Source organism: Passer domesticus, chromosome 12 (assembly GCF_036417665.1).
Source record: "Passer domesticus isolate bPasDom1 chromosome 12, bPasDom1.hap1, whole genome shotgun sequence".
NCBI classification, from domain to species: domain Eukaryota; kingdom Metazoa; phylum Chordata; class Aves; order Passeriformes; family Passeridae; genus Passer; species Passer domesticus.
Genome location: NC_087485.1, coordinates 12,929,383 through 12,953,163, shown reverse-complemented (window position 1 = coordinate 12,953,163; position 23,781 = coordinate 12,929,383). Strand labels below are relative to the sequence as shown.

Sequence of the window (23,781 nt, the reverse complement as noted above, 5' to 3'; positions counted from 1 at the left end):
CAGAAACAATCTGAAAAGCCCCATCAGTTACATGAGACACGATAAAGAACAATTCAAGCACAGGACTGATGACAGAAGACCCATCTAGAGAACATGTTTGGTGTGCACAGTCCTCTTGAGAAGGAAATCATGCTGGTGAATAACAACCACACAAGAGGCAAGCTTCCTGTTGGCAAAGAGCAGAGCTGCCACCGGGGAGGAATCAATGTCACAGCCAGTTTGAACTTAAAACAACAAAGTGTTGTTAAAAAGGGGAGGAAACAAGCTCAGATGCAAATACCCCTACACAGTGAGTGCTTCACAGCCTGAACAAAGCATTGCTTCAGGGCCCCTCCCAGGCCCTAAGCGAAGCACTGGGAGGCATCTGCAGAGCTCTCCCAGATGGTCCTGCCTGGCCTGGCAGGCAGAGGCTGCTCAGTGACAGCAGTGATAAGGCTCAGTCACTGTGTTCAGATAACCGGGCAGCTAAGGGAGCATGTCACCCGTTGGGAATCCCCTGGAGGACATCCCTGAGCCACTTGCATGTCAGACACTATCAGTGTACAGGAAGGACCAGCACTCCCTCTTGCAGATGTGCTGGGATGAGCTCAGGGCCTTCCTGGGAGACACAGGAGATGGAACTCCTCCTGGTGCCCCAAACCAAGGAGAAGCAGGTAGGTACAGAAAAAGCATTATTTTCAGAATGTGCATCCTTATTTGTGATCTTTTATATAAAGCCTTATGAACAAAAACAGAGATTCAATCAGTGTGAGAATAGCTCAAGTAAAACATACAGTCTACATCCTGTCCTTTCAGAGAGGAAGCAAAAAAATCCCCCTAAACTTGGGCCAATAAATAACACCCTGTTTCCCTAAATGAAGCACCTGAAATAGCTACAAAATTTCTGAGTATCATTTTTTAATGAGGAAAGACCTCAGACTTTCCTCAGAACCTCCTCTTCTGCCTGTTAGCACTTCTCACAGCGTTAATTTTGTGTTAGGCTCCTTGAAGGCATGGTCTGTCCCTATCACACACTATTTGCTGCCAGTAGGCTGCTGTGGATGGGTGCTGGCACACTCCTGAAATACCCCAAAAATCTCAGCCCCATAGTGATCACATGAGGATTTCCTACTCATGAACAGACAGTTCATAAATATAAACTTTATCCATCTGGTAAGAATTTGAGAGTCAAATTCAAATGAATATTGGCTTTTACAGAATTTCATAGAGACAGAATTATGCAATTTTAAGGTTTCATTCAAATGAGGTAGTGATTACTCAAATAAGGAAATGGTGTAAATGCATATTGAGGGAAAACTAATACCTAACACCAAGAAGGAAAAACTCCAGAACTTTCATCTATCAAAATCAAAATGTTTAGTTATCATTTTGTATCTGCAACTGTCACATCATTTAATATGTTGTATTTTGAATTTCAAAACTTGGAGCTAAATTGAAGCTACTTCATCATTAAAACCAAAACTGAATTTGCCCAAGTGAAAGTGAGTTTTAGAATTTAACCCATGAAGAATAACTTGTTTGATAGCATAAGGGGAAAAAAATTCCCAGTAAACGTAATACAAAAAGTATTGCAAACTCTTGCAAAAAGTTTCTTTCAAAGGCTTCCTAACTGACCTTGCTTCAGCTTACAAGTATTTTTTAATAGCATGCAAACATTTGAAAGTCAATAGGAACAAGGTATCTCTGTACATTTTACTTCAGAATTAAGAACAATACCTATTGAAAAGACAGTTTTTTTCTGATTTCGAAGTAGGGCCTTTTTAAATAGTACTCTTACAAAAGCTAAACCAAAACACAACTTGATTTCTTGTTCAACCACTTTCAGAAAGCCTGCAGAGCCAACATGGAAAAGGTTCTAAGTCTTAAGAGAAGGTGGATTTAATCCTTTTAATGAGGCAGCAGTAATTGCCTTCGGGGCTCTCTTCAAATCAGCAATATGCTACCACGCTTGCTGCTCTGCTGGGAAGCTGTGAAGTGCATCCCTCCTTCTCCCAGGGCCTTCATTATTGCCACAGCCCCTTCTGATTCCCAGCAGAGAGCCTTGCAGGCTGTTCCCCACACAGCCACTGCAGCTGGAGTGCCTCGCTGGGCTGGGAGAGCTCTTTGGAGCCTCCACGGGCACTTGGAACTGTGCAAGGCAGTGACTGCTGCTGCCCACAGCAGCTTAAACCATCACCTGCAAACTCAGCAACACTTTCACACACCCAAAGCTAAGCAATGAGTAATTATTCAGAGAACACAAATATGTTCAGAGCCTGTAAATCCGTGCTAAAAGTGCAAATTCCCTGATGTTTTCTCTGCCCTGGCTCCATAAGCACAGAATTAGAAAGACAGGAGGTCAGTTTTGAGCGAGTCAACACTTGCTGCAGCTTTTTCTCACTCAAAACTAGGCTATTTACTTCTTGCTCTGGATAAGGATTTTTAAAATAACCCCATTCCTGTGCAATTCACTCTAAACACTTGTGTTGAGTCCTAAACATTTCTAAACAGGAAGAACTTAATCCTAAATCCTGTTTCAAAATAAAGCAGATCTTTTTGAACCCCTGTACTGACTGCTGTGCGCAGTGTCAACTACATCTGAATTTTTCTAGAACAGAGAGATCTTTGAAATCACTTTTGGCATTTGTCTCAGAAATGAGAATATTTGCATGCACAATCGTTTTGGAGTTGCCTCTGCAATGTATTAAGTGGAGAAACTACTCTTACCATATCCAACTCTGCAGCCCTTCACAGTGACCTTTCCAGCAAATAATACAGAATAATAATACAGAAAGTATAAAACCAGACTGAGCTGGCCAAGAGTTGCACAGAAGTGTGTTCAGAAACTCACAACTTTTGTCATCTCTGACAAGCAAGTACTGTGCAAGTTAGCTGAACAGATTCAAAACCTGATGTACTTGTGCAGTCCAGCCCTCTCAAGGAGTTTTCCCCTTCCTTGGGATAGGAATGTGGCTTTAAACAAAACTACATAGCTGAGTTATGCTCCCACATCAGCATTTAAAAATAAACTTATAACTGACTTTTGGTAAACGAATTTTCAAAACTTTTCTGTTGATTGGTATGTATTAATCTCTCAGATAAGTACTATTCTGAGATTATAACCATTTACATAATTATTCATAATTAGCAGGGCTATCTGTGTACTACTTGTTATCTAGGACTTTCTGTTGATTACATGTATGCTACAAAGCAGATCTCAAAAATAGAAGCTTCCATTTAATCTCTTCTGCATTACACAGAAATATTTGGCACTTGTTCATAATACATTAGCTTCTAAGTAACATAATAATAGAGCTAGCTGTCTGACTCAGGGCTATTTCTGAAGCTGCTAATTTGATTTTTTTCCAATAAACAGAAAACTTTCGCCATTATGTTGTTTTTCTGCTTGCAATGAATTATCCCAGATTGCTACATAACTAGATAACCTGATAAGACAAATTTTGTTTGTTTCATATAACCTTCATTCAAAGCATCCACTACATACCATGACAAATGTAAAGTGATTTTTTAATAAACATAGTTTGTGCTTTTGACTGATTTATACAGCAGTGATACATCTTAGGTAGCAAAGGAGGAGGTGTGTGTGCTCAGGGGGCTGCACTGACACAAATCTACAGACAGGGCACGCTGACAGCTGGGCAGCTGAGCACTCAGGGACACGATGTGAGCTCATTGTATGGCTGTAGCTGTTCTGGATTATATTACTCTCACAGATATATTTACTGAGTGTATAGAAAGGGTTTTACCCCATAGCCAAGGAAAAAAATATCCCGTTTTGCAGTCATTAATATTGGTGTCCATAAAAAAATGTTAGTGTAGCATATAAATATTGGAATATCAATAACATGTTTCTAGTTTCACAACTGTAAGACTAATTCACAACTGTAATTCTAGAGCTGCACACATTCTCTTCCCCTCTGGCCTTGCTCCTGAGCTCAATGGAACAGTTTCAAGGAGAGATGAGTGGAAATTTTTTCATTTTGTGCCTAAAGAGCCAGACAAACAGAGCTGAAGGCTTTTAAAGGAGTAAAACTGAAAGTTCTCTTGTTCAGTGAGTCTTGTCTATAGAAACTTATTCGATATTTCACAGGTTCAGATATAGGTTTTGGTTTCATGATTAAATTTTCCAGACTCTTTCAGAACATGAAAGGCTGAATTTAAAATTGAATTCATATAACTTTAATTGTTTTTACTGTAACAACTGAACTAGCAATCATACACAATTTAGTAAATGTATTGCTATACAACAGTCTAGACCCCACATTTATCTCAGTTAAAAACTCTGAAATTAATGTGGATTTTTTCCAGTAAGAATGCAACTTTACCTCCCATCCCCACCCCTAAACTGCCAAAGATCAAATAACTCCAGAGTTAGTAGCTCATTAAATAACATCGATTGCATAAACAGAATGTTTGATTGGTTCCAGTTTCTCACAGATGAAACTCTAGGGCTGCTGAGTGGAGAGCAGCCAGGTTGTGTGCAGGGACTCATATTTTGCCTTTTAGGTGGCCCCAAATTATAAATGTGCAGTTCCTCATAAAAGATTTAACTGTCATGAGTAACCTCTAAACATACTTCCTGATTTATATGCCGCTGATATTGCAAATGCATTTCAAGAATAAAATCCAAAATAATCTCAGAATTTACTTCAATTTGCCCATGCCACATTTCAGAGGGATTTTGTTTTGCTACAACTAAGCTGACTTTTCAAAATATGAGTCTGAATAATTCCTGCTGGAGGTTTAGTGTTATTTTTGTCAGCCCCTTAGGGAGTTGAAAGAAGTGGACACTGAAGGATAGTTTTTCTGCCATTCACATCCAAACTGACCATGATTAGTGAATCCAAGAGATGTAAATGAAAATATCCTGGTACTGTGATTGATCCAATAAGCATCTCCCTGGGCGTCAGAGAATCCACTAGACAAAAACAGCAGCCCCTCTGATTACCTCTGATTGTCTCACTGGGGACAATCCAGATATTGGGAACAGAAATTCATTTGTGTGATGGAACAGCAGAATAATGACAATGGTAGTGGCAGCAGAGGAACAATGGAGAGTTGAGAAATAATTTTCCTGCAGTGAATGCTTTCCAGTGAAAACCTTTTCCTGCTAATATTGCTGGCAGAGTCCAGTTCCTGAGAACAGTGGGTTAAAAAGGCATAAATGTATGACAGCTCATATCTGTGCAACAGTTATAAAGCCTCCAGTTCTGCTCTGCTGTCTATACTGCTCCTCTGGTGAACAAGGACTTCAGCAACCAGATTTAAAATTCTCAGTAATTTCATCCAAAAACTTAAACTAGTAATATTTAAATAAACACCTTTCTTAGTTTCATCTTTCATATCAGCTTTCATGGAAGGAAAGCAAGTAATGACTGCTACAGACATCTTAATAACAGATTTCATGTGATGTCACGTAAGTCATTCTGATTGCTGTTGTCTGAAATAGCAGTACCACATCTTCATCCCCAAATTTATTTTCAGAAAGACCAGTCATCTGCAATTACAGCTGACAATGATGTGAGATGCATATGTAACTTCAGCTCTTTCCAAGTCACCAGTTCACAACTGATGAGTACTCTGAGAACCTCCACGTTTGCAACAAGCTGAGGACATTTCTCTTGCTGGACATGAGGATTCAGTGGGGCAGTTCAGTGACAGGAGGGAAAGAATATTAGATTTCCCATTTCCAATCCTCAAAGACTTCATTTACACATTTTTCCCTACATTTCTGATTTTTGCCCTAGAACCTGCAAGACAAAGTAGTAATCTAAATATTTAGGTCAGTTTATGCTGCATGGGTCCTCATACTGACAGATAAAGCTGCCCAGACAGGGCATGAAGCAGGGAGGACCTGGGCTGCAACACACAACCACCCACCAGCTGCCCTGGAATTCTCACCAGGCTGACAGGGAGATCCATACATTCCTGGGAGGACAGAGACATGCACACAGCAATCAAGCATCTGGAGATGGGCAGTGTATGTTATGAAGGAAGGAGAAGAATAATAGATGGAAGTTTCTTGTTAGAGGAAGAAGAATGCGTGCCCCTAGGCTGCAATAAAGAACAAGACATCCCAATTCCCATTGTCCTTAAGTAACCACTGCAGCCCTCTCCACAGACAGCATCTTTGTGGCATTAATGTCCTGCTATGCAGGCCTCCCTCTCCCAGCTACACAGACAAAACCTTCTAGTTGCAGGTTTGGTCACCTATGATTTCAAATATAGGCCATGTAAGCGACATTAAGCTCTCAGAAACCAGCCTATTTGTGTTGAGGCCTCCAAGAAGTGCTTAGTTGGCATAATTCAATTTCTTCAGTGTTGTATCAACAAGAATTCTGCTAATAAAATACAAAGTAGACCTCATGGTATGAAAAAAAAGAACTTATAAATTATTCATTACTTTTTAAAAAGCGCCTATATACAAAGACATCAAGTAAAAAAAAATCTCTTGTAGAATGGAGTTTTTTTTAAGAGTCAGGGTACCATTATTTCAGTAATTGTGTAGAAATGTGGAAGAAGTTTTTTGTTGTAGAAAATGTCTTATGAAAAAGGCCTTTCAGGCTGGGAAGGGAGTGCTGGATTATAAGCCATGTTATGCAAGCCTGCTGCTCCAGAAGCCAAAACCCTGCCCCATCAATTGCATAACCAGCTCCAAGGGAGATCTTTACGGAGGAGCCTCGATGGAAAGTCAGCAAGTTACCAGCCTTCCCCAGGCAATAAACAAGGCATTTACTGTCTCTTGGCATTTACTGGAGCCAATTGTGCACTATTTGATTTTTTTCCCCCTTCTCATTTCACAGCGTAAACAAAGAAACAACTTACAAAAAACCTGACACTGGGCAGACTGTCTCCTGTTGACACCATTCTGGTCTGGGAATCATATTGCCCCTTTGAAATGCTGAACAAGCCTGTAGGCTGCTGGTACAATTCTGAAAGGAAGTGGGAGAGGCAAAAGCAAAACAAGATGCTCTGCAATGGAATGCACTGAAGAAAACCAAATATTTCAACCAATATTTAAATTCCTCAAATGTGGGACAAAACCTACTGATCTCACTCTTAACAGAAACCACTAAAAAAAAAATAGGGCTGATCTGTAAAGGCATGAAAAAGTGTTGTTCTTCCCTAAAGATTGAGACACACATTTATTTACCATGTTTCTGCTGTACTATTGTATTCTCTCTAGATTGTAGCTCAGTCCTCTTACAGGACATGCCAAACTTTTGCCAGGTTTACACAGAGTAATAGAGCAGAAAAACCAGCACAACTTCCATTTCCCATGTAAACCTGCTTTGTCTTGAGTATTAATATTTTTCTTCCTCATTGGTCAGTGCTGCACTCCCAGAACATTCTGCACATGTATTGTTCTCATCTTTACAGATCTGTGCACTGATTTAACATGCAGGATGCTGCACTGTTGCTTTTCTCTACAGTAAAAGGCAAAAGGAGAAGGAAAGATCCAAAGTCTAAGTCTTGAGAACCCATTGGGCAAGTCTGGTCAGGGGATTACATTTTCCATAGCCAAAAGCATGCAAAGGACACACATGAATATTGTAGTTTCTGAGCACTTCCCCCTCTTCCTTATTTCTTTTTGTTTGTCCTTTCAATATCATTCAGCTTGGAAAGGATTGGAGGTTTCACTCAGACCTCAGGCTGAGGCTATTCTTAAGAAATATAGTTTTGTCAATAATGTTCCTTCAAATCATTCAGCAGAGCTGAAACAACTCAAAAAAGACCTGAGCTACAATTCCTTTATAAAAAGCCTAAAGCAAAAAATCATACCCATATCTGAAGAAAGCAGCTGCAGAAATCCAAAAGAAAAATTTACTCAGCATTCTCACACAATTACGCATCACATATGACATGACAAAATCAGCCACCATCCTAAAGACCCTACCCAAGCACTTTTAAGTCTCTGTAAGCAACTGTAAAAAGCAAAGCAATGCTGCAGTTTGTAATATAGAACACAGCAATCAAAGACTCGTGCACTAATAGGAAAAACTAAAAAAAAAAGTCCTTTATGTTTTTGGTTTCTAGGATTCCTTAGATGTATAACATTAAAACTGATGAAGTTCACAATCAGCACAAATCCCCCTTTCTCCCTTCAATCAGATTGCACAACAAAAAATGATTGAGCAACACATCATAGATATCTTTAAGATTCCTTCAATTATCCTGCTCATAGCTCAATGTGGTTTTTATTATAAACAACTAGATAACCAAATACAAAGATAAAAATGATGAGATTAATGATGAATTAGAAGAAGCAATATTACATGTTATAGACAAGGCACAAGCCAACTGTAGGAACTGTCATTTCTGACTACCTACAACACAAACCAGCTCTGGGAAAGTAACTTTTTCCCCTTCACAATTAATTTTCCTATTAAATTAATAATCATTAATCAGAGCATTATGATCTTACCTTGGGTACACAGAGAATTCACTTTACTTTGTGATTTTATTAAGTTGACTACTCTCATTTTTTCCCAGTTGCTTAAAATCCAGCTGCTTTGTTTTGAGATGGAAAAATTCCCCCTGAAAGACCATTTTGACCATACATGTTCCCGTAGTGTTCTAAAAGTCTCTTTAAACACTGACAAAATTAAGTAATTCATGATGGAGTTTAGCAAAGACCTTTTCAGCCATCACCTTGGCCCTGGCATTGTTTTCTAATTAGTGCCTGTTTGAACCTGTGCCAAACAACACACCCTTTGCTCAGCATCCGTTAAAACAGTAAATTACCCAGGTTGTGCAATCCCTTTTAACTCTGTCAAGCCAAATAAATATTGCCTGGACATTATGGAGACACTTGGGGAAGCCAAACTGAAATGTGCTCATGATATATAACCTGAGCTGTTTTCAATTAATAATAAAAACTTCTGGCAGAAGGGTAGTGCTCCAAAAGCACTTGTTTTCCTTTGACATCAATGGGAAGGAGCCAGTTAGGCACTTCTGAAAATTCCATTAGGTACATATCTGAATATTCAGTTACCAGAAATGTATTTATAGCCAGAATTTTCAATGAGCTAGAATGGTCTGGGTAAATTGAGTATTTACAATCCATTGTGGTAGCTAATGCTGTGGATTATACTTTTAAGAAGAGACACACATCTTCTGAAGCAAAGGATACCCAGATGTATTCTCTGCATGACTTTAAAGAAGTCAATAGAGATTGTCCTAGTGTAACATAGAAATTACTCATGTTTTTGATAAAAAGGATTGTATTCCCAGGAAACAAAAAGACGTTGGGGCAGATAGAGTCAGGCTACATCAGACATAAGGAACCTGTAGATCTTATTTTTAATCTGCAATATGATTTTCAACTTAATTATCTCTTCAAGCTCAACTACATAGGCTGAGTTTATTTTCCATCCAGGCACTTCCAGTGGAACAAAAGAAGTTACAGCTGCATCTGCTTACAGACAGGATTTTCTTAATGGTTACAGTCCAGGTCAACTCCCCAAGGTTTAGTTATTTATTATTAAAGAGATTAATAAATTATTGCAGATGCTGGGTTTTTTTAAACTTAAGTATGTTTTCAATGAACTCTGGCAGTGATTAAGGAGCAATTTGAATTAGGTAGATTAATCATAGTTATAAACTCCTAAGAGCAGATAGCAGGTGGGTTTGTGAGAGAACATTGTGTGCTTGTCACCAACCACTACTTATTTTGTTGCAAGTGCTGCTAGCCTTCACAGCCTGACAGTGTCAGATTTCCATTCAGTTACAAATATTAGACCATGACAGATAAGTTTGTGTAATTCATAGGGGACAATACCAGTGGTTAAGGCAACTGTATTTTACCCTGTGTGTAGAAGAGCATTTCATTTATTATATATACAACTATATATGACATATATTGTGTGAGATATATGTATTAACATATTCTGTTTGGAATATGGACAATACTATTAAATACAAATAAAAGGATTAAAAGCAGGCTGATAATAGATTTTAAACATAACTCCCAACACCTGCTGTTTACACTCATGTAGGCAATCTAAAGAGTTGTCCAAAGTCTTTACTGCTAATAACTTCATAGGAGAGCAAGTTCCAATAATGGTGTTAAATACATGGTTTGGTGGTCATACTGAATATTCATAACACTGACGGCATTACAAGATATGTAAGAAGGAAGAAGGAAGGACACAAAAATATATGGTTAAGACAGAAGCCATCCTGAAAAGCAGCTAGTGACAGGAAGACCTGAGGGTCATTGCAACTAGCACAGCTCAGCTCTTTGTGCAGCCTTGTAATACAAAGGGTCTGCAATACCCACATTAATAACTGCATTACTTCAGCAGGTCTTTACAATGGATTTTTCCATATTTCTACACGAGAATATCAAGTAGAAACAACACGACATCTGCAAATGTTTGGAAAGATAGCTTCTCTTCAACTATAAAAATATTTTGGAAAGCTTATGGCACAACAGTGACACAGCAGGAAACCTCCGTTTTGTCAAAGAAAAATTTGATAGGTGACAATTTCTAAGCATAGGTATTTACAGATTAGAAAAAGTGCTTTTCAGTTCTGCTGAAAACCAGAAATGGTGCAAGAAAAAGTCAATATTTCCTACCAGTGATAAACCATTTAACCATTACCAGATAAACATTTTTATCAGCATGGGTGGCAGAAGGATCCCTCACCTAGCCACTTACTCATCATTAGATGGGTCATTGTGGCATCCTGTCTCCTAATTCTCTATCTGTAGTATTTAATCTCCCAGCATGCAAAAAGCTGAACCCTAGGAAAGCCATCCAGTCATTAGGTGAACTACAATTGCCTGTCATCCACATGCCAGGCTATACAATCTACTGCTTGGCTATAAACTCTATTGAAGTGCAATATAATTCAATTTATTAACAACACAACAGCATGACACTAATTACGAACATGGTAGAATGCTTGTGGTGTCTGCAGGAGCAGGCACAGGAATTCCTTGAATAGTAAACACAAAGTATTTAAAAATGTACTTCTGATTTACAATTAAGTACATGTAATAAAGAAGCCAGAGTTAAAAATAAGTAGGAATTTGCTCGGGATTCAATATTAACAAGTACATTTCAAAGCTGCAAAATTCAAGCCCATTCATGCTTTCAGTGGGATTATTTAAATTTCTTAACGTGATCTACATAGAAGGGCTGGTGTGATCAAGATTTTTCTGTTAAATTTAATGTTTTGCATAATGAAGGCATGGCATACCATTTCCTATAAATCTCAGATGTGGAGAACTATAGATAGAATAGGTTAAGATTTGTTGACATCACCTGCACAATAAGGATATTTCCAAGATATATTCACCTTAAGTTCTCTTTGTTTTGACAAACAGTAGCACATTCAAGCACAATTATTTAATAAAGCAACTCATTATATTATTAAACTGCCAGACCAGACTTTCAGCAGATGGAGTTAATTAACAAATGTGGTGCACTTCAACAGGAAAAGAACATCTAAAAAAGTTAGAGTTAAAAGCAAAATGGTAATACACGGAACATTGATCAATTCCATACCATTTGCTAATTGTGTTAGTGTTAAGAGATCTTGTCTTCCCCAGATTTACCTTGATGACTAAACAAGCGTAAAATCTGTGAAATTTATACTCACTCTGCTAAGAAACCCCAATGGCTTTCTGCTGGAAACCTTTTCATGGGCTATTTCCTGTTGACTTGTTCTGCTTAGGTATCTAGCCAGTTTTCCTTGGCAGGACTTTCTGTTGCCAAAAGACTGGAATGTTGAGGCTCTTACACTCACATGCAGGTTTTCTATGTGTGTGATCTCCCCGTTTACACGTCCTGGCTGTTCTGAAAATGCCAGATGAAAATGAAATGCTGTTGAGGAAGATTATTTCCTTCCCACAAAATATATGAGAGATGTTTTGTGTCTGCAACTCCACAGAGTTGTGTACCAGCTAATGTACACAAAAAAAAACAACATACAAAGATGATCCTACCAAAACCTGCTGTGGTTTGATTGTTCCTGCATCGAAACACGTCACACTTCTCAACCTAAATTTTGCTGCACTAACTTTAGCTTCCTTAAGGAGTTTCACAAAGCAGTTCCACAATCATATTCAAACATGCACTTCCATAACCCAAAATCATAATGAGAAAGCTCTTCAGTATTTTTTATTTATTGTAAACTTAGCTTTAAAAAAAATCAGCTTGACCCCCCTGCCAAATTTGCAGCTTGGTTGGTGTATCTAAACTGGGTGAAGCCAGTTGAGAGACATGAATGCATCCAGAGGAACTTAAGACAGGCTGGTGGCTTGAGTCAGCACAAAGCTTCTGAAATTCAACAAGAGCAGGTTCCTAATTCAACAAGGCAAGAGCAGGATCCTACATTTGGGATGGAAGAACCCCGTGGAAGAACACAAAGTGAGGAGTGTCAGGCTGTGAGCAACTGCGCTGGGAAGGAGCTGGATCCTGGTTCCCAACCAGCCCAGCAGAAACTCACAGTGTGCTCCAGCACTGGGATGGCCCCAGCACCCCGAGCCGTGCAGATCCAGGGAAGGGATTGTCCTCCAGCACCCTGAGCCGTGCAGATCCAGGGAAGGGATCGTCCTCCAGCACCCTGAGATGTGCTGGCAGGACCAGCCTGCAGATCCAGGAAAGGGATTGTCCTCCCTGGACCTGGCACTTGTTAGAGCCAGAGCCAAGAGCCCTGACACAGCTGGGAGCAGCAATGTCTTTGGGAGACTGGGCAGCAGTTCCCCAGCAGCTACAGGGAGCTGATGAGGGAGACAGGAGCAGGCTCCTCACAGCAATGTGTGGTGCAAGTATGGGAGATAAAAGACAAATTGGATAAAGAGAGAGGCAGATAGATTTGAGGACAGACATCTTTGGGTCATGAGCACAGCTAGGCCTTGTCTCAGTTCTTGGAGGCTTTAAAGGCCCAGCAGAGTAAGGCTCTGAGCAAGCTGATCTTATAGCTGACCCTGCTTTCAGTAAGAGCCTGGAATAGGTAATGTCCTGAGGTCCTTTCTGACTCAAATTGATCTGGGATTGTATTGCCTTAGTAAGCAAATTTGGGCCCTATCTTCCACTAGTTGTTAACCAAATGTAACAGCAGGACAAGAAAAGAAATTTAAGATCATTTATTAAACATGCTTAGAATTCACAAAAGCATTCACTGCAGAGCATGTAAGGAACATGAGTACTGATAAAGCCAAAGAAAATGAAAAAGCCTCCCACTAATATTCATATTAAGGGAAACAAGAATTTTCATATCAAAATGCTCATTTCTACATATGAGAAATCCCTTTTCTTCTACACTTCTTATCAAAAGAGTTTTCTGGAAAATTATCTTAGGGTCCGCCACACAAGCTCGGACCCTCATTTTTGCTTCAATAACAGTAGAATTTCACAGTTACTGCATTTATGGGGAATCTTGAATCCCCATAAATGGGGATTTTATAGCTGTGTGTATGCAAACACAGAGTTTGCATATACACAGCTATAAAATCTACCAATACAGAAGGATCTCTAAGGCCACACTTCATTTTGTTTACATTGATACATCACTATTCAAGGACTCTGCATAAACATTTGAAGTTAAGAGATGCAAGTTACTGTAGATGGGGACAAAAATATCCAAGTAATTTGTGTTTATGCTCATAACTTTACAAGCACTGAAAAACCATGGATTTTTAGATTTCTGCCTTGATTCTACAAATGAAATTCTATTCTGTTTTTTTATTCAAAACCTTATGTTTGCCATTGAGTAGGAAAACAATGGGCCAAAGAGAACTAATGTACAGAATCACAGCAAACATCATCAGCCTCTTCAATAATACATTTAGTGGAAAGAGTTCAGCCATGGAAACAGTTTTCTCCAAACTTTAAAAAACCAAACAAGCATGTAATCCTGTTAAGGTCAACTGAATAATATCTGTGGAACTGGAAAGATGGTCTATGATATTCAAGTATAATTTTAGAGTATTTAATAGACATTGTTAATGAAATTCATGAGGCTATAAGCTTCCTAAATAGCAATTTCACTGTTACATGGAATATTTCCAAAGATGGTCTCTGTGCCAAGATTTTTCTTTAATTCCTGAACTATTTTTTGAGGGAAAACAGTTCCAGTAAGTAGATTACAATGGGAACTGTGCATCCTGGCTCAAATAATGAAATCTGATACTGCCTCCCCAGGTAATGTGCAGTTTTTCCCTGTGAACATTTCAGTTTACCCCACGGACAAACCAGCTGGGAAGGTTCAGGAGCAATACAATGAATGACTTCTTCCAGACCATATGCTCCCTGCAAGACCATATGCCCTTTATGGCAGTCCCAGATTAACCCAGTTTGTGTGAACTCAAACCCCACACATGGCACTTTTGTAGGCAACAGGAATAACTAAGAGTCCCTTCTCTCTCAAAGAAAACCCCCACTATGATAACAAAAAACGCCCCCCCAAAAAACCCTAAACCTACCCCCTCCAAAACACACCTTCCACCAAAAAATAAGATGTGCCCACCCAAAAAGTAAGCTCACACAAAACTTTTTTTAAATTTTTCAAGTATAGCATATTTTCATTGCGAAGAGAAAGGAAGAGATTGACTTTGTTTTTTGGTCCAGATGAAGCAAAGTCCTGAGTCGATTTGCCGGAAGGATTTGCTTTATTAAACTAGTTAAAACACAAACCCCCACTTTAGGACATTTACAAATTAAACCCAAACTGTAGACCAGTTATGATACCTCTATAATTCAGAGAAACATGCCTGCCTGCAAGTCTTTTCATCTTCAGATCCACAAGCAATTTTGTTCCATGAATGAAATAAGTGGTATGTTCAATATTCCATTTGTGAGTGCATTGGCTCTTGCAACTTAATTAGATGCCTCACTAACTTCACACATCCAAGCATTTCTGCATGGCTGCCTTACATTAAACAATTCACAAGAAACAGAAAATATCACAAAACACTTGTGTAATCAGATATGGCATTGTACTATAAATTATTCTTGTGTTATAGAATCTGTGCTAATAAATACAGAGGCAGCTGGTAGAGAAGCCTTTTTGGTTAAATGGACCATCATCTCTTTATCACTGGTTAAGCAGAGGGGAATTCCTAAGGAGACGAACACTTGTAAGAAGCTTACCTCCCACTGCCAGGCCAGGCAGATTAACACTGTCAGTCACCATGGCTGCTCCCCTGCTGGCCATGGAGGAGACAGGGTCTCCACGATTTTTGCATGCATGAAGCCATTTATTGATACACACAGCTAAGTTTATATACCTTTTCAGCTGCAGCTAAAAATAGCACAACCATAACATTTATGTAGCTAAGTCACATTGCTTAATCAAAGCCTCCCACAGACCCGTGCAGGCGTGTAGGGTCCTGCATGGTTTCTGCATGCCAAGCACACCGTTAACTTCTGCATTCCTCCTCCAGGGCTCTGCTTCCCTTTGCCAAGGCTTATGGCTACTGTGGCTAACACATCCACTCCTGCCATGAGCTGAGCAGTGCCCTCAGTCCTGCTCTCAAGTTGTATTCCAACATTCCCTCACTTTTATGCAAGCTTTCTGTTGCTTGCTGGTTTTGTATTTTAAACTCACAACAGCTTATTCTAATGGAAGGGATTCCCATCCATGGCAGGGGGCTGGAAGTGGATGATCTTTGTGGCTCTTCCAACCCTAACCATTCTATGATATACTAAAAAAAAACCTAGCGAAACAAAACCAGAAACTCAAAAACCCATGCCAAAATATTTGCTTGTGTAGCAATGCTTCAAGTAAGCAATATAAACATTTATGCTAACTTTTTGTATTGAACAGCAGGTGCACAAGTTATGGTGAAGGATTAACTATGAGCCTGGAAACCACCAGCAAAAAAAAAAAAAACAACTCATGAGGGAAAGGGAAATGGATCTTCTTGACAAGCTTCCTTTGAGGCCAAGAGAATTCTGACTTCACATTAATGTGAGATCAAAGCATCAATGCATTTAATGTGCCAAAGACATTCAGAATGGCTCTGGAATACTTCAGATAAAAATGCACTTTCTGCTTTGGAAAAGTAATATCCTGTGCCAGATTTTGGACAAAACCAGACACTTTGATGCACATTTAAATTCCTATGAAAGCATTTCAAGGTTGGTCTCTGCACCAAGATCCTGAACTCATGCCTGTAATGCCAGCAAGTGACAACTGCTAGTACTGGTGCTCAGTATCTCAGGACTCACAACTTTCTTAGGTGTTCATTTGTTGAAGCACCAAACACAGGATGGACCCTCTAAACACAATCTCTGCCTGCACCACAATTGTAATGAAACCAGTGCAGCCTTTCCCACATACTCCAAAATTCCAACTGCTCATTCCTATGCATCATGTTGATATCTCTAGCTTTGATCTTCTCTCCTGAGACCCTTTCCAGCTTCATGGAAGCAAAGATCAGAACTGGAGCTGCACCCAGCTTAGCAAGTCCACAGTTTCACTGGTGTTTTCCTCCCTCTCAGAGTTCCATGGATCTTGCAACAAACTGTAGCCACTTTTGGGGCAGTTTACATGGAAATGCTGCACAGCCACGTGGCTGCAGTTGTGCATTTCCTGTGGCATATGACACACTGCTCCAGGCGGTGCTAATGGCATGGGATCTAAAATACACTGACCTCCCACTGCAAATCTACATCTGATTTCCTTTCTGGGGATATCACATTTTAGTGACAGTCTATGAAGACAAAATATGAGCTTTTCAAAAATGTAAGTGCTTAAGTGCTGAAGTTACACTTCACCTGAAGCACTGTGGCCCTTCAGAAGTATTTATGTACCTATGCATTTCTGAAAATGCCACAGAGTTCCTTTCTGTATCCTTGTGCCCCTAAGTGCCATGAGCTCTGAGTACTTTCTTGAAATAAACCTGCGCTGTTAAAACAAGAAAAAGCCCCAAAACATGACTCTCTTTTGCTGTGGACCTGCAGATCAGATGGCATAGAAGAACCTTAAATCAGATGGCTCTGTCAGGTGTTTCCATAATATCAGTTACCCTCATTCCAGTATCTGTTCTGTTCGCCTGGGAGCTAAATTACCTGGTCAGCAGAGCCTTGCTTTGGGAGTCCAGGGGGAGGGGGGAGTGGGCTATCACAGATGTCTTCAATATGGTGTTTGCTGAAATCTTCAGGGAGCAACCTGGTTGAAAAGGGACACAGAGAAGGCTGCAGCCACCACAGCATGTGCCCTATACACACACACATATATATTTATACGTACATATACCTTATTTCTTCCAAGATACACATAACATGTGTACCTGTTTCCAAGACTGTTCAGTAGCCTAGAGTGTCAAATCACTTAGTAGAACACAGAACACTCAGAAAGGCTCTTAATTCAGATCAAAAGTCAGACAGTGTAAAATTTTATGCCTGTTGAACTTGTACTTTACAGTAGGATATGACTCAATACCCAGCCCATTCCACACTGCAGTCTGAGAGACAGTAACACTGCCTGTGGTGCTTTAATAAGTTGTTACAACTCACAGAATCTTTTCTGAAGGATAGACACAGTTTTCAAATAGACTGACAGATTTCTACTCATGGTGTAGAATTTGCTCCCTACACCCACCCAGTGTGTTTCAGAGGCTCTGAATGTTTCTGATCATATTCCCCACCCTTCTGCACACTGATACCTGATCAGCCTTCCTGCATTCACTAACCATGAGATAGCCTGAAACAAGATTCTAATGGGCAGATTTTGTGCTTGTTTCACCCAGGAAGAAACTGGAAACCAATGTTCATAACTTCAATTTTTCATACTCAGAAAATGCTGCTACTTTCATAGCTGGATGTAGGACTACTGACTTTATTGTGCCACAACAGCACACAGCCCCTGTTTGTTTGATACCAAACAAGGCTCCTCCTTGCCCACTGGCCTGCCTTCTTTAATTTAGCTGAGTTCCTCTTGCCTGTGTTTCTGTATGTTTACAGCATTAGGAGATGTCATTCTAGTGAAACTTTTTCAATGTACACCTTCCCCTTATTTTATAGGAGAAAGAGGATATGTGCATGCAGCACTAGTATTTAATCCATAACCACAGCAGTCCTAAGAAGAAGGTGTCACGTATACCTTAGTTGGGGGAAAAAAGCAGCAGACTATTTCTGTCTCTGCTGTGCAGCACTGGCTAAACACTGATCAGATACTTCAATTTAATGCAGAGTCCCATTAAATCCTTTCCACAATGCATCACTCACCTTTGGTGCATTATGAGACAAATAAAAGACAAGCAAGAGCCCATCAGTGAGGAAAGAAAGAAAGGGTTACGATAGTTTTACAGAAACATTACAAACTTATTTAAGCTGCTTTATTATTTGTATATAATTAAATATTACATTAAAAGAAATCATAACCTCCCTTCCCAAGTAGCTCCTCAAGCAGCAATTACATTCACCTCCTACCAGAAACATTTGAATAATGTCCCTGAAAGGCCCTGAGACTAAATCCACCAGATGGGATAGATGAGATATCCTGGGCTTTTGCATGAATTATTTCAATCCATCATCATTTGGAAGACTCATAGCTGCTGTAATATTGGAAAGCTTAATTTGATTTCCATTTACAAAGTAGGGCTTTGATGGATGCAGTAAAACAAAGGATAACAATCTAGCCACTATATCTTTATCTCCTCTGCATTTTTGTTGACAGCAGAGAAGAGAGGGCTCAGACTCATGACCAACAAGAGTTTAAACCACTGTACCAGCTGTGACAACAGAAACCAGCACACAGCATCCAGCAAGGGCAGCTGTAGTCAATCTCCTGCAACCACCCCCAATAGCATTTTAGGCCACTACATCTACTGCTTATGAATCAGAGCCCTAAATAATTTTTAGTCAAAATTAATGCATTGAAGGGTATTATACAAAAATAATCATGTGCACACACTGAGTTGATAGAGACTCTGTGAATTAATTTCATGATCACCCTAGCATTTTCTTAAACAATTTCATTTCTAGTGCTATCTTCTTATTCATTTACTCAAAAGTCTGTTTCTGGCTCACGTCTGGAAGGGAAACAGGTTTGGACACTGGGAAGCTGTGTGTTGATGGTATACGTTTCGCAATAAGTTATATTCAGCCCAGGAAATTTCTCTTTAGATTAGGTGTGAGCAGCTGATAGGCACACAGGCCAAGAGAATAAAAACTTGGTTAAAAGTTAAAATATGGCAAGTTCTGTTTTCCTAATGTAGAGAATCCTTGGATAGCTACAACTGTGACAGAAAACATTAATTTATTCCCAATGAATGCCAAATATTACTATTTTAATGCCCCTTCACTTCAGAATGTCAAGAATGCCCTTATCCATACTCTTGGTGTTCTGCCAGTAGATCTGGCAAAAGACTCCGATGTGCCTCTTTTAATTCAAGGCCCTCTGCTGTGAAGATCTCCCACACAAAGTATTTATAAACCACAGTGTACCTCCTCCTTCTCCTCACAGAAAATAATCCCAGACATTCACGCTCTGCCTTTTAGATATTCCCCATTTCCCTGTCTGCAAAACCCCTCGCTGAGCTGAGTTTGGGCTCGGGCTGGGGATGCTCCCCACAGAAGGGAGGAGGAATCCCCGGGCAGCGCTTTCAGCCCGGCTCAGAGCTGTGTGCTCCGGGTCACTGCCCAGCAAGGGCGGCTCCTGCCTCTGGATCCTGCGCTGCCCCTCACCACGGGCTCGCCAGCCGGCTCTGCCCTCAAGATGCTGTCTCGGATTTTTAATACAATACTTCTGAATACCAAAATTTATTTATTTATTTATTTATTTTAAATATAATTTCTCATGCACCGGTATCTTAAACTCCTGGCAATCAGAACTGCTCAAACAGCAGACTTCTGGCCGCACTTCAGCATCCAAGGAACTCATATAAAAGGTAAACATAAACACATTACCACCAATTTCATGCGCCTATCAAACACAAACTGCCAGCGAGCCAGAGCGCGCAGAGTCCCTGAGCCGAGAGGCGAGGGGAGCCCACGCCGTAGGGACGCGGTAAAACACCGGGGCGCCGCAGCCCGGGCGCAGCGCTGCCCTCAGCCCGGGCGCGGCGCTGCCCTCAGCCCGGGCCCGGCGCTGCCGCTGCCCTCAGCCCGGGCGCGGCGCTGCCCTCAGCCCGGGCCCGGCGCTGCCCTCAGCCCGGGCGCAGCGCTGCCGCTGCCCTCAGCCCGGGCCCGGCGCTGCCCTCAGCCCGGGCGCGGCGCTGCCCTCAGCCCGGGCCCGGCGCTGCCCTCAGCCCGGGCGCGGCGCTGCCCTCAGCCCGGGCCCGGCGCTGCCCTCAGCCCGGGCCCGGCGCTGCCCTCAGCCCGGGCCCGGCGCTGCCCTCAGCCCGGGCCCGGCGCTGCCCTCAGCCCGGGCCCGGCGCTGCCCTCAGCCCGGGCCCGGCGCTGCCCTCAGCCCGGGCCCGGCTCCCCCGGGCCGGCGGCGCCACCTCCTGTCCCCTGACACCGGGCCGGACACCCGGGAATCAACCGCTCGGATTCACCTCCTCACCGAGAACGGCCTGTGTTCTGTATAAAACACATGCAAGCCAGCCTTTTATTTTTGATGAATAGACTCTTAATATTTTGCTCAGCAAATCTTTATCTTAGCAATACTAAGACTCAATACTTTGAATATCGCACGCTTATTCAACAGCCAGGGAGAAAAATTATGCTTGGCTTTGGATTTGAATCACAATTATTCCTATAGTTAGTGAAAAATGATAGTAAAATAAAACTCAATGGATATATTTCAGAATTCTGACGATGTCTTTGGACTTGTTTCTGTTTAATTAAAAATATGTAATATTTTATTTCTCTTATGTACGCTTAAAATATCATTCCTGAAACAGTTAAAAATACTAAAGTGGAGCTGAAAAGGGGACCCAGTGCATTCAAACTCAGTTTCTTCTTAAAAAATGCTTCCTTTGAATTAGCCATTTAAAATTATATAATGCAATCTGACAGAACTTAGTGAGCCACAAGGCAGACAGCAAAAATTTGGGATTGTCATACGCAGCTTAGCAGAGTTTGAACAGTACAATGGAACCACATTCTAAACATAAATGCATACAATACACATTTTAAAAAATGTACAAATCTAAAATCCATCTATTTTTTAAAAGTCATTGTCTACACCATCTACTTCAGCACTGCAGTATTTCCACTGTATGCACAGAGTTACATACCAACATATACAAAAGTGGTAGATTTATGTACAAAATTGAGCACAAAGAGTAGCAGTCAGGAAGGATAGGAACAGTCTGAACACCGTGAGTTACACTGTTGTAAGGCACTTGGGTTTCCATTCTGTGATAAAAAAGAGAAACTGAACACATCAGAGAAACACCTGCTTATACAACCAGACTCCTCCAAATAGCAGGCAGCCTATTAAGTCTCAGAATCTGCAAAGTCATTATTATTCTAAACTGTATTTGTGAAAATAACAGGTCTTATACATGAATTATAGCAGAGCTACTCCTTTCCAATAAAACAGAGCCATCCAGAACATAAACCAGCCCCAGATCTAAAAATAGCATTTAATGCAGCTACACAGAATTCTAGCAGGAAAGGCATTCATATCAAACATAGCCCGCAAGCTTGCAAAACAGAAGGAAGCACTGCCAGTATTAGAAAGACACTGTGAGTCACTGTTTGTCATGGAACTTTCACAGGCACTCTCTCTGGTTCAGAAATGCTCTTCCAAAACACAGCTACCCCAATAAGGCACTGAAACAGGAAGGAAAACAGCAGCACGAGCACCGACTACTGGGACTCATCTGAACTTTGCTTGTTGACAACTGCAATGAAATTGTTTACATTACATGCCCTTAAGACGTAAGAGAAAACACTCCTTTTAACAGTAAAATGCTGTATTTGTCACAGAAATCCTGCACTTGGCCTCATACCAGGAATCAGTCTCAGGACTTTAAAGGGAGCGAGAGGGAAATGCCGGGTCACTCACACGTAAGGGGAAGTCCCCGGTATTTTCCACTGCAAACACTGCTTCTAGCTGTGCTTTTGCAGCCACTGAGGTCGAATAGCACGAGGCATGCTTCAGAAACACACTTTGGAGAAATACAGAAAGAGTATTACTAAAATCTCTTGTGACAGGACTTGAGGGTTGAAGCTGAGTGGGGGGGATTTAAGTTAGATCAGCAAAAAGCTCTTCACCCACAGGGTGGCTGGGCACTGAACAGCCTCCCCAGGGAGTGGGCACAGCCCCAAGCCTGACAGAACTCGAGAAGTATTTGGACAATGCTCTCAGGCACGGGGTGGGAGTGTTGAAGTGTGAGGGCCAGGAGTTGGACTGGATGATCCTTGTGGGTCCCTTCCAACTCCATGAAGCAATTCTCTATGAAATAAAGATTACAATAGATTAATAACCCCACACTAGCACCTATAAAGTGAAAAGAACATATGCAATCAGGGATATACCCAATGAAAAGAAGACAAGTTCTTCAAGGAGCATGTTCACACATGTACACAGGCCCCCCAGGCAGTGTCAGGGAGCTGGTGATTTATTCTCTTACTATTTATTAAAATTATACCAACTATAGTCAGTGAAACAGGCTTTAAGAACCTGCCTAAGTTTTTATGGGATTAGACCTCGGAGATTACTTAACACTTCACAGGTATGAACTAGTTCTTGGCAAACATGTGCTGGTCAGAAGGACTCTGCCCACCTGAATAGCAAATCTCCCACTCACTTACATAGAATAAAGAATAATTTAGATTTGCCTGTTTGGATGCAGAAACATTAAAGGCCTCTCTTCATCATCACCTGTATTTTCGAGAAGCTGTAACTACTGTTCCTAAAACTTTTTTGTTCTTGCTGCAATTCTCTTTCAGGTTGCTTGTGTTCAGGGAAGAGCAAGACTGCCTTCCATTTCTGACTCCACAAAATGTGAAAGGGCCACGCAAAAAAGTCTTTCAAACAGTCTTCCAAAACCCCCAGTTCCTCAAGTATATTTCAGCTCTTTTGCATATAAACAGTGATTTCAGGCCCTGTGGAACTGGAGAGAAAGCCACTGATGCTTTAGGGTAAGACTCAGTACATCAGAAGTTGAATGTAGGCTCATTTTCTTTACAGTCTAATTTGATTTTACTCATGTGAACACTTGGCACCAGAGACTGGTTAAAAGGACAGAGTAACAGACTTAAGTGTGTACAGAGATACAGACAATCTTGACTTTGCTCTGCTCTAGAAAGCAGTCCTATTGGTCAGCTTTCATAAATTCATCTTCCTTTTTTGCACCTTGCTTTTGGGATAGATCCCAGAACAGATCTAAAGGGGTGGAGTTGACTACAGCTGTAGCTCTGCACAAAAAAAGCCATTTCTACACTGACAGTGTCACATTCTGTTAACACCACACCATTCACACTTAGAACAGACAAGGCATCAGTGCAATTGTTAAAGATATTAAAATTATTCTGAACGAATACTGATAATCAAGATAATTTCCAATTTAAAAATCATTGTAGATTTCAGATATTTTAAAGAATTCAAAACACCTTCTCCCTGAGAGTTGTGAATTTACACTTTCTCCTCTAACTACCCCACACAGCACTTCCAGCCAGAAAGAGCAAAGGGATTTTCTTGGACTTTCACGCCCTTCCCGGGATCCTCACGGGCCCACAGCCGCCACCTGCTGGCAGCTGCTCCCACACGCCGGTCTCCAACTGACAGGAATTCTGCCTTGCAGGAAAAGGGTTCCATAAAAAGTACTAACACGCTGCTCAAAAGGGAGTACTGCCACTGCTTTAACAAGCAATTCAAGAGAAGCAGAAATACTTTTTTTTTTCATAGAAAATATTACTAAAAATC

General features: G+C 40.8%; 1 long non-coding RNA gene across 1 annotated transcript; it reads left to right on the top strand.

The window, feature by feature from the left end:
* The first annotated feature begins 400 nt into the window (after nucleotides 1-400).
* Nucleotides 401-15,849, top strand: LOC135279230 (uncharacterized). The gene is made up of 2 exons (XR_010346515.1): nucleotides 401-653; nucleotides 15,781-15,849. It is a non-coding gene; the product is annotated as an uncharacterized LOC135279230 (long non-coding RNA).
* The last annotated feature ends 7,932 nt before the right edge of the window (nucleotides 15,850-23,781 follow it).